Source organism: Magnolia sinica, chromosome 5, assembly GCF_029962835.1.
Source record: "Magnolia sinica isolate HGM2019 chromosome 5, MsV1, whole genome shotgun sequence".
NCBI classification, from domain to species: domain Eukaryota; kingdom Viridiplantae; phylum Streptophyta; class Magnoliopsida; order Magnoliales; family Magnoliaceae; genus Magnolia; species Magnolia sinica.
This window is the reverse complement of record NC_080577.1, coordinates 30,312,313-30,324,694: the sequence shown is the minus strand read 5'-3', so window position 1 is coordinate 30,324,694 and position 12,382 is coordinate 30,312,313. Positions and strand designations below refer to the sequence as shown.

The following is a 12,382-nucleotide window of genomic DNA, read 5'->3' as shown; positions in this document are numbered from 1 at the left end:
CCGGGTTGCACAGCCCGGAATTGCGAAAAACCCCTTGATCGACGGTCGTTTCCCTGTTTTAATTTCGTTTTTACTATAAATAGTAAGTTTTAGTTTGATTATAACTCTTCATCCGTCGGGCTTTAGGAGTTGCGCCCAATGTGAAAAGAGCTTTAAATAATTAGGAGAAACGGTTTGGTGAAGCCAAATAGGACACTTACTATTTTTGGCCGAAAACCTTGCGCACTAGTAGACATCACGATCGTCTATAAATAGTAAGTTTACTATTTATAGTAAGTCGTGGATTCTAGGAGTTTGAGTTGTAGTTTGATTCTGATTTCTTTCTCAATGCTTGGTACCCTTATTTAAAGGGTTGTGAACTCGTTTTTAATTATTCATCAATCAATTTCGAATTTATTAGAATTTATTTCTATTTTCTGCTTTCTTTTCTCGTGGATTCGAGAAGTCTCTGTGAGGAGTCCAGAGAAGTTCCGTGGATTTGGAATAGTTATCCTCTTGAGGAAGACGGTGCTCAACCTCACGTCCTCCCCTACGTCAATTTGGTATCAAAGCGAGGTTTCTCCTTATTGAGGGTCAAATATTGCATATCAGACCCAGTTGTTACTTGGATTTACAAACATAGTATTGTTTAAACGGTCTGATTTAATCATGTTTGTGATGCAGGGTGTATTCACAAGCTTGGACTGGAAAAGGGTACTAAAAGCATGGATTTAACGCTCTGATGACACCCAAGGCAAGGGACGGACTCCAGGAGACGAAGATCGATGGAATTATGCATCAAGGGTCCGAGGAAAGCAGACCATTCACGTTAAAGAGGCCCGAAATTGGTGAAAAATGCAAGATCACATAGTTCTTGCCATCTGATTGGCTCAAAACTTCATACATGGCCTGAGGGCCATAAATTAACCGTACATATCAAATTTCAGCCCTCGGATCACTATGGAAGTACCCCAACTGACAGATCAGCCCATAAACCGCTGATTCTGGGCCCACCTGATATCTGGAACTGCCTCAACTTTTGTCTCGACGGTTTAAATAAGATGGGAAAATGAATGGATGGATCAGATTGTTGAAACACATCACTGTGGGGCCCGTATGTGATGTGTGTGTGCACAGCACACATAGACCCGAGCCGCACCGAAGCGCTGACCGGCGTCTCCTTCCCAAACACGGCAGCAGCCGTTTCGCGCTGCGTAACGGACGACGCTGGCCGTTTTACGGACGCCAGTGGGCCCCACACATTGTCCTAGTGAATGATCCAAGCCGTCCATCTTGTAGAGGGCCATGATTTCTTCAAATTGTGGCCTCCACCGGTTAACTTCAAGTACCGGTGCAGTATCAAGCAAGGCACACGTCTCCCTAATCATGTCATCATCAAAATCATGGGAGTGGGCCAGGCACGTCTCCAGATGGTCAGAGGATAAGGTTAGAGCTGTCGTATCTTCCACGTAAGAGTCAATCATGTTAATGTCGTGGAAATCGTCATCATCCTCTATGTTGCTGCCATTATTGAAAAAAATATTTGACTCCAATATCAAATTTCCAAAAGACATAGTCATGATACCATTCCTGCAATTGATAATTGCATTTGATGTGGCAAGGAATGGGCGACCAAGAATGACGGGAATCTGAGTGCTCATGTTATTGATGGGTTCGGTGTCCAGGATGATAAAATCTACAGGGTAGTAAAATCTATCGACCTGGACTAACACATCCTCAATTATCCCTCTTGGTACACGAACAGAGCGATCAGCAAGTTGTAGTGTGGTTAGGGTGGGTTTTAATTCACCCAAACCTAACTGTTTGTATACCGAGTAGGGAATCAGATTGACGCTCGCTCCTAAGTCAAGAAGTGCGTGATCAATTCGATGGTTCCCGATTACACATGATATGGTTGGGCTACCGGGATCCTTGAATTTCTGCGGCACGTCTTGCTTCAGGATGGCACTCACTTTCTCGGTCAAGAAGATTTTCTTTTGAATAATTTTCCGTCGCTTGGTCGTGCATAAGTCTTTTAGGAATTTGGCATATGAAGGTATCTGTTTAACGACATCAAGTAGAGGAATGTTGACTTTCACCTATTTCAACACCTCTAGGATATCCTGAGAGTTAGAGAGAGGTTTTGGTGAAACCAACCGCTGGGGGAATGGAGCAACTGGCTTCTCTAGAAGTTTCGGTTCTACTTTTTGTGGGGCATCACTGGATCCATCATTGTTGTCCTCTTTTGGTTCTTGAGGCTTTTCGGGCCTAACCGGAAGAGTTTTCTCAATGATCTTCCCACTCCTAAGAGTGGTGATGGATTTAGCATGCCCCATCTAATTTGAAGAGCTGGGATCATTATTCTCGTACTGCGGTTTAGGATTGGGGAGAGGTTGTGCAGGAAGCATCCCCTTTTCTATAACCGTCATACGAGAATCTATCTTTTGCATAAAATCTGTGATTCCCCGCATTGCCTGAGCCAACTCTTGTATGGGATTTTGAACCGGTTCCTCTTGAGGTTTCACTTGATTTGGTTTTTGATTGAAGAAACCTGGAGGGGTCGCCGTTTGTCCATTCCTCCAACTAAAGTTTGGATGATTTTTCCAGCCAGGATTGTATGTGTTGGAGTTAGGTCCAGTAAAAGGTCTTTGATAATTATTTATGGCATTGGCTTGTTCATTCAACACTCCTCGAAAGGCAGGTATTGTAGGACAGTTTTCAGTTGTGTGAATGTTGCAATCACAGATGCCGCAAACAATTTCATTAACCTTATCCTTCTTTCCTTCCATGGCCTCAACTTTCCTTATGAGTGTAGTCACTTTACACTTGAGATCATCCTCTTCTTTCAAGAGATATAATCCACCTTTCTCCTTTAATTGAGTCGGCCTAGACGTGGTGTTCGCCATTGGGTAATAGTCCCATGATTGTGTTTTTTCAGCGAGACTATCGAGGTAATCCCATACCTCGTCAACATCTTTGTTGATGAACTCTCCATTACACATTGTCTCGACCATTTGGCGCATGGAAGATGTCAGTCCATCATAGAAAAAATTTGTAATGCGCCACGTTTCAAATCCGTGTTGTGGGCATGAACTGACCAAATCTTTGAACCTTTCCCAACATTGGAAGAATGTTTCATCTTCCTTTTGGGCAAAGTTCATGATTGCTTTCCTGAGGGTAATCGTTTTATGATGTGGAAAGAATTTTTTTATGAATTCCTTCTGCATATCGTTCCATGTGCCAATGGATCTAGGACGTAGTGAGTGTAACCACGTCTTAGCTTTCTCTTTTAAGGAAAAAGGAAAGAGTTTCAGCCTAATTGTATCCTCAGATACATTAGGAAAACATAATGTAGCTATTATCTCATCAAACTCTTTCAAATATAAATATGGACTTTCAGATTCAAGTCCATGGAATTTGGGAAGGAGTTGGATAACTCCTGGCTTGATGTCCATTTGTCATGTGTTCTCAGGAAAAATCATACATGAGGGCATACTCACTCCCGCCAGTTGTAGATAATCTCGTAGAGTACGAGGCAGGGGTGCCTGTTGCACCTCATTCTCATCTTGGGTATCCTCCACCCTAGGTGGAAGTAGAGGAGGTTGGTCTTCAGCCATAACCTCAGTTAACTCAGGGAATTTCAAGCGGTGTCTAATCCTGCGATGGATAGTCAACCCCTCAACCAATCCTCCTTCAGTCAAGAGACGTCGAGTGTTGTCACGGGCCCACTTGGGCATGAAAACACTCGCAGCCCTCAATTAAAAACCTAATCCTAAGAAAGGAAAAGAAAATCTAGAAAGAAAGAGAGAGTTGGAAAGAAATTACCAAATTGAAGTCCTAAGTTAAAAACCTGCAAAATAAAACAAAAATAAGTTAGATTCTAAAAAGAAAAATAACAGTAAATTAATTTCTAAAAGAAGGAATTCTTAAAAGAAAGTGGAGATTTCTAAAATAAATTAGGAAAGATCTAAACTAGAAAGTAGATTATTAAAAGAGACTGAAAGATAGGAAGTAGGGAAAGAGCTTACCAAATTAGAAATTTCTATCTTAAAGGCCTACAAAATAGGAAGGTTAGTTTCTAAACAAAAATCCTAAAAATAAATGAGGAAACAAATTAGATTTAAAAAGATTTAAAAATAGAAAGTGAAAAACAAAAGAGAAAAGTTTCGAAAATTAGAGGATTTTTCTAGAAAGGGAAATAACTACCCTAGTTTCTAAAAATAAACTGCTTCCTAAAAATAGAAAAAAATATTAGAATTAAAAATTTCAAAATTTAAACCCTAATTCTAAAAGGTAGAAAAAGTAGAGAGATTAGGAAGGAATTACCAATTTAGAACTTATGTAAGGATCCTACAAAATCAGGAAAATAGGTTAGGTTCTAAAAATAAAATAATAGTTCCTAAAAATAAAATAAAATAAAAACCTTTAACCTAAAGTTAGTAAAATCCTAATCCTAACCCAATTCTAAAACTAATTAATTTCAAAGAATCGTAACCGTCAGTCCCCGGCAACGGCGCTAAAAACTTGTTCACTCCCCAAGTATAGGGTTATGATGTAGTAATAAACTCGGTAAGACCGAGGTCGAATCCACAGGGACTGATACCTGTACGTTATCTGAAACCAAGTAGAACTAGAACTAGACTAAGATGTGATCTAACCAAATAGAATGTTAAGGAATAATTATGAAATAATTATCTAAAACTTAAGGAATTCAGAGGAAGGGAAACTAGGGATTCAGAGGATCCACTTGTAGGGATCAGGGAGATCTTTTGCCTACACCAGGAATCATGGAAATCAAACTGAACTTACTTGATCTGGTTTTCAAGAGATGAAAGGTATATGAATTTGAATGGATTCCATCATCTAACCATGCCCAGGAGACAAAGCAAATAATAGGATTAAACTAATTACCAACCAATCAAAAGTACATGAAAGTTAGGAAGGGTGCGATCATCCAACCATGCCAAGGAGACGATGGTGAACAACAGGGCTTCCTGACTTCATAAAAATAAAAAGGGGAAAGAAATACTCAGAGCCATTGCAAACCCATTGTAATTTCAGTCACAACAGACCATTAAAGACTAAAAAATATTCCTTATAATCAACACTAAATCAAGTTCAGTTTATGAAATTTAAAGGCACAAAGTAGAATCTCCCATCACGCCACAAGCTTCACCCCTTAGCCCTAGCTAAAGGGTTTAGCCACACATGAATGGGCTAAAATAAATAACTAATCAAAAGAAAAAAAAGGGAAAGAAAAGAACGAGAAGGAAGAAGAGAAAACCCACTCCACTTTCAGCCTTTCTTCAATCGTTCAAAACAAGAACTCCTCCGTTGCCTCCAACTCTCCCTATTTCAGCCACTGATCTCCTCTCCCTGACGTGCAGCAGCCACGGTTTCTCTCTAACCAAGCCTCGTTACCAGCCACGTTCAAGCCTTCCCAAAATCGAGTCCTTGTTCACGTCCGTTTTTCTGATCTTGAACGCCCTTGGTTTCTCATCCCTTTCTTTCTTTAATAGCCAGAAGGCCGGTGGAAGGGAGTCCCGGCTGGAGTCGGTGCGTGCAGAAGAGTCCTTTCACAGCAAGGAATCGGCAGAAGAGGCGCGGGTCAGCTTACGCAGCCAGTAATCAAAGACTTCATGCGGCCCGCTGTTCATTTTCTGATCAATTCTGCCAGCGTGGAAGTGGATGCATCTTCCCTCTCTATCATTTAGACGGTTCAGATCATCGAGAAGATTGATGATCGTGGCCCACAACTCCTCCGAATCTCCGGATTTCCCGGACGCGCGTAAGGCGTACGCAGAGGCGCTGACGTGTTCGGTGGGCCCCATAGAGGTGTTTTTGAAGAAATCCACCCCGTCCATTGGATTCAGGACGAAATTTCGATCAAGAATGGGTAGTTTTGAACGTCCATTGACGCGGAATTAGAGAAGAAATCACTCAAACATCAATTTGAACGTTGCAGGGCAGTCCACTTATGGCCTCTGTATCGTGCACGTGTGCTTGCATGGGTCTAAAAGTTTAGCATGGGTTTGAAGAAATCATGGCCCTCTACAAGATGGACGACTTGGATCATTCACTAGGACAATGTGTGGGGCCCACTGGCATCCGCAAAACGGCCAGCGTCGTCCGTTACGCAGCGCGAAACGGCTGCTGCTGTGTTTGGGAAGGAGACGCGGGTCAGCGCTTCGGTGCGGCTCGGGTCTATGTGTGCTGTGCACACACACATCACATACGGGCCCCACAGTGATGTGTTTCAACAATCTGATCCATCCATTCATTTTCCCATCTTATTTAAACCGTCGAGACAAAAGTTAAGGCAGTTCCAGATATCAGGTGGGCCTAGAATCAGCGGTTTATGGGCTGATCTGTCAGTTGGGGTACTTCCATAGTGATCCGAGGGCTGAAATTTGATATGTACGGTTAATTTATGGCCCTCAGGCCATGTATGAAGTTTTGAACCAATCAGATGGCAAGAACTATGTGATCTTGCATTTTTCACCAATTTCGGGCCTCTTTAACGTGAATGGCCTGCTTTCCTCGGACCCTTGATGCATAACTCCATCGATCTTCGTCTCCTGGAGTCCGTCCCTTGCCTTGGGTGTCATCAGAGCGTTAAATCCAGGCTTTTAGTACCCTTTTCCAGTCCAAGCTCGTGAATACACCCTACATCACAAACATGATTAAATCAGACCGTTTAAACAATACTATGTTTGTAAATCCAGGTAACAACTGGGTCTGATATGCAATATTTGACCCTCAACACTCCTCAAATTGATGGCTTCTAAAGACGGGTCGGGCAACAATCCCATGGGCAGTGCTCCAGGAAATTTACCTTTAACGGCAGCAGTTTTCGAAGTAGCGCAACGAGAGAATCAACAAGCCATGCAAGGGCTGCAGGCTTTCATCGACCGCATAGCGGATCTCTTGGCGGAAAACCTAAGGTAACTCCGTGTTCCTGGTGGCAATCCTTCACCCCCAATTAATCACTCTGATCACAGGATAGTACCAGCAGTGCATCCAAGGGTCATTCCTGAGGAAGGGGGCTCCAGTGAGGAAGAAATCGACGACATAATCTTCCAACACCCCAGACATGGCGGCGATCGAGTAAATCGAACGGATCGAGAATTCAAAATGAGGGTTGATATTCCTAACTTCAATGACTAACTACACATTGAGGATTTCCTCGATTGGCTTTCTGAAGTTGAGCGATTTTTTGACTATATGGACATCCCTGAAGTAAAGAGGTCAAACTTGCAGCCTATAAGTTAAAAGGAGGAGCTTCAGCTTGGTGGGAACAACTGCAACTCGCGCGAACCAGGCAGACGAAAGCACCAATCCACACTTGACAGCGGATGAAGCAGCTACTACGTGCTCGATTCCTCCCTAGCGATTACGATCAGGTATTATTCCAACAATACCAAAATTGTCGACAGGGTAGTCAGTCAGTGAGAGAATACGTAGAAGAATTTTACCGCCTGGCGGCGCGTAACAATTTGGTCGAGACTGAATCGCAGCAAGTCGCCCAATTCAACAGTGGATTGCGTATAACTATCCAGGATCGGGTCCAGATGCAGTCCGTCTGGACGATGAATGATGCGATCAAGTTGACTACTCGGGCAGAAGCGCAACTTGAACGTCCTAATACACGGACTTATTCTACTGCAAGGATCCCTATGACAGGTCTTCCCCAGGAAACTACACAGCCTAAGGGGAAGGAGCCCGTAAGAGCACGCACTCAACCTCCTACGTTTGAGAACCGAGATCAGGGAAGCGGGCAAGCTAGACCCCAAAGGGGCGTATCGACTGCTGTTGGTCCAAGTAGAATCCCGAACCCCTATGCTCGTCCAAGGCTCGATAATTGCTATCGTTGTGGCCAATCGGGTCACCTATCAAATACATGTCCCCAGTGAAAAGTGGCAAACTTCGCCATCAATGATGGTAGTGCTGATAACGCTTATGAAGATCCAGATATTGAAGAATAGGAGTATACTACCGAGGACGAGGCAGATGATTCAGGTTGGATTTAGCAAGATCACGGTGAGTCGCTCGTCGTGAGGCGACTATTATATGCGCCAATAAAGAAGTGCATCCACAACGGCATAACATCTTCCACACTAGGTGTACGGTGAATCGAAAGGTTTGTGACGTGATCATTGACATGGGGGCAACGAGAACATCATCTCCAAGGTCATGGTGAAAAAATTGTAATTGAAAACGGAGCGTCATCCTCTCCATATACAATCGGTTGGATCAAGAAGGTCGGTGAAACAAAGGTAATTGAACGGTGCACCATATCCTTTTCAATTGGTAAACATTATAAGGATAAAGTAGTATGTGATGTGGTTGACATGAAAGCATGTCACATACTACTCGGTCAGCCCTGGCAATCTGACCGTGACGCCACTCATAAAGAGCGAGATAATATATATATCTTCATTAAGGACGGCCAGAAGACTATATTGGCTCCTATGGATCCAAAGGGACCACCTGAAACTTCTAAAGTGGAGGGCCTTTTCTCTTAACCATACGGGACTTCGTGGAAGAATCCAAGGAAACAGGACAGACTTATGCATTAATTGTAAAAGGGGAAGAACTCGAGCCTACCAACATCCTTGAAAGACTAAGGCCCCTGCTACATGAATTCAAAGAAATCTGGCCCGATGACCTTCTCGATAGGTTACCCCCCATGCGGGATATCCAACACCATATCGACTTTGTCCCTGGGTCCAGTTTACCTAATCGTCCTCATTATCGAATGAGTCCGAATGAGTGCGGGATTCTGCAGGGACAAGTAGAGGAGTTGATCCATAAGGGTCTTATTCGAGAGAGCTTGAGTCCATGTGTTGTACCATCTCTATTAACTCCAAAGAAAGATGGGAGTTGGCGCATGTGTGTCGACAGCCGAGCCATCAACAAAATCACTATAAAATACAGGTTTCCTATACTACGGTTGGACGATATACTGGACATGTTAGAGGGTGCAAAAATATTCTCTAAATTGGACCTAAGGAGCGGCTACCATCAGATTCGAATACGGTCGGGTGATAAGTAGAAAACGGCCTTTAAGACCAAAGAAGGATTATACGAATGGATGGTCATGCCCTTCGGTCTTTCGAATGCGCCTAGCACATTTATGAGATTGATGAACCAAGTTCTGAAACTTTTCATTGGACGGTTTGTTGTGGTTTACTTTGATGATATTTTGATATACAGTCAAGACGAAACCACCCATATGGAATACCTCAAGAAGGTCCTTCAAGTGCTGACTAAAAATAAATTGTACCTCAATTTAAAAAAGTGCAGCTTCATGACTGATAGCCTATTGTTCCTGGATTTTGTCGTTACATCCATGGGCATTCGGATGGATGAGAAAAAGGTGAAGGCAATCAGAGAATGGCCGGTTCCTACAAATATTCACGAAGTGCAAAGTTTTCATGGACTGACGACATTCTATCGTCGGTTTGTGAAAAATTTCAGTACCATTATGTCACCAATCACAGATTGCATGAAGGAAGGGCAGTTTTAGTGGACTGACAATGCCGACAGGAGCTTTGCCGAAATCAAGCACAGATTATCCACGACCCTGGTTCTTATACTTCCCAACTTCGACAAACTGTTTGAAGTCGAATGTGATACCTCATATGTCAGAATTGGGGGAGTTTTGTCTCAAGAAGGTAGGCCGATAGCCTTCTACAGCGAGAAACTTAGCGATGCCCGTAAGAAGTGGTCTACATATGAGATTGAGTTATACGCGGTGGTCCAGGCACTGTGGCAATGGTGACATTATTTGATTCAAAAGGAATTCATACTTTACACGGACCATCAAGCTCTCAAATTCATTAATAGTCAAGCTAACATTAATCATGTGTATGCTAGATGGATCTCATTTTTGCAGGAATTCACGTTCGTACTAAAACATAAGTCAGGGTAACAGAACAAAGTAGCTGATGCATTGAGTCGCCGTACAACTTTGTTAGTCACTATGAGCAATGGGGTTGTCGGGTTCGAGCGCCTCAAAGACATATATGCCGATGACGACAACTTCAAGGATGCATGGGTTAGATGCCAAGAAAGTCACCCCAGCGACTTACATATGCAAGACGGGTTCCTTTTTAAGGAAAATCGACTATGCATCCCAAACAGTTCGCTAAGGGAACAGATAATCCAAGAGCTACATGGAGATGGCCTCAGTGGGCACTTTGGAGAGACAAGACGCGAGCTCTTGTGGAAGAACGGTATTATTGGCCGCAATTGATACGTGATGTAGGAAAGGCAGTCCAACGTTGTTATATTTGTTAGACCTCTAAGGGGCAATCTCATAATACGGGCCTTTACACTCCGTTACCCGTGCCTAATGGCCCTTGGGAGGATTTATCTATGAACTTCGTGCTTGGTCTCCCACGAACACAACACGACATGGATTCGGTGTTCGTGGTAGTAGATCGTTTCTCCAAGATGGCGCACTTTATTCCATGCAAGAAGACTCTCGATGCAACACACGTGACGAATCTATTCTTCAGAGAAATTGTGTGGCTACACGGGGTTCCCAAGACTATTACTTCTGACCGTGACACGAAGTTCATAAGCCACTTTTGGCAGACTTTGTGGACTCGATTCAATACACGACTTCAGTTCAGCAGCGCCTACCACCCACAGACTGACGATCAAACTAAGGTTGTGAATCGCACGTTAGGAAACCTCCTTCGATGTATTTCAGGAGAAAAATCGAAGCAGTGGGATTTAGCCTTGTCTCAAGCGGAGTTTGCATTTAATAACATGGTGAACCGCTCGTCAGGGAAATCCCCATTCTAGGTTATTTATGGACGAGTACCTCGCCACACACTAGACTTGGTCCCTCTGTCCAAGCTCCCAGGCATGAGCATTGCAGCGGAACATATGGCTGACAAGATCATGAGTATTCATGCGGAGGTACAAACCAAGCTACATGCCTTGAACGAAAAGTACAAGGAGCAAGCGGACAAGTATCGGCGATAAAAAGTGTTCAAGGTGGGCGACCAAGTAATGATCTATCTGCGCAAAGAATGATTTTCGACTGGAACGTACAACAAGTTGAAGAATAAAAAGATTGGACCGGTACCAATCATCCGAAAGATCAATGACAACGCTTATGTTGTTGATCTTCCAGATGACATGGCAATCTCACGGACTTTCAACGTTGCGGACCTGACCGAGTATCATGAACCAGCACAGGATGAGAACTCGAGGACGAGTTCTTTTGAAGTGGAGGGGACTGATGTAGAACGAGTCGTGGACAGTTTCATGGCCAAGATGGATCAGAAAAGGCCCGATTGACGACAGAAGTGATCCGGACCATTGGACCTTAGATCGAGCATATCTCGCAATCCGGAATCAGTTATCTGACGTAAAATATATGATTTTGGGGTAGAACGATCTACTTTAGCCAACCAACCAACCCAGCTACGCCGGGTTACGCAGCCCGAAATTGCAAAAAACCCCTTGATCGACGGTCGTTTTCCTATTTTAATTTCGTTTTTACTATAAATAGTAAGTTTTAGTTTGATTATAACTCTTCATCCATCGGGCTTTAGGAGTTACGCCCAACGTGAAAAGAGCTTAGAATAATTAGGAGAACGGTTTAGTGAAGCCAAATAGGACACTTACTATTTTTGGTTGAAAACCTTGTGTTGAGGGTCAAATATTGCATATTAGACCCTAGTTATTACCTGAATTATGAACGTGATACTGTTTTAATGGGCTATTTTAATCGTGTTTGTGATGCAAGGAGAATTGACGAGCATGGATTGAAAAGGATGCTAAAGGTATGGATTTGACACTCTGACATCACCAAGGCATTGGATGGGACTCCATGGGACCAAGATTGAGGATTTACAAGCCAGAGATCAGAGAAATTCCAGCCACTCACTTCAAACAGGCCTGAAAAACGTCCAGAATGCAAGATCACAATGTTCCCACCATCTGATCGATTCGAAACTTCATACATGGACTGAGGACCATAGATTACCGTACACATAAAATTTCAGCCATTGGATACTTGTAGAAGTGGCCTAACGGACAGATTATCCCATAAAACTCTGATTTAGGGCCCACCTGATATCTGAATACACTTCAATTTTGGTTTCAACTCCTTAAATGAGGTAGCAAAATAGATGGTCGGAGTGAATTTCTCTCGAACATCACTATGGGCCCCACGTGTACATTGCATGTACATAGGGTACATGTGCACGAGAGGTACACCGGACTGGGAGTCCGGTCAAAACTCAGTTTGACCGAGTCTCTTCTCCAAATAGGAAACTATGTTTCCTGTGGCGTGAAACAGAGCCGTAGTTGGATTTTTGTGGGCCACCACCGTGCATCGATGGTCCGATCCGGACCGTCCATTGGAATCCCACTGATCCTC

At 43.3% G+C, this 12,382-nt stretch overlaps 1 non-coding gene across 1 annotated transcript; it reads left to right on the top strand.

Moving 5' to 3' along the window:
* The first annotated feature begins 3,051 nt into the window (after positions 1–3,051).
* Positions 3,052–3,158, top strand: LOC131247492 (small nucleolar RNA R71). Its single transcript, XR_009171782.1, has one exon. It is a non-coding gene; the product is annotated as a small nucleolar RNA R71 (small nucleolar RNA).
* Positions 3,159–12,382: the final 9,224 nt, after the last annotated feature.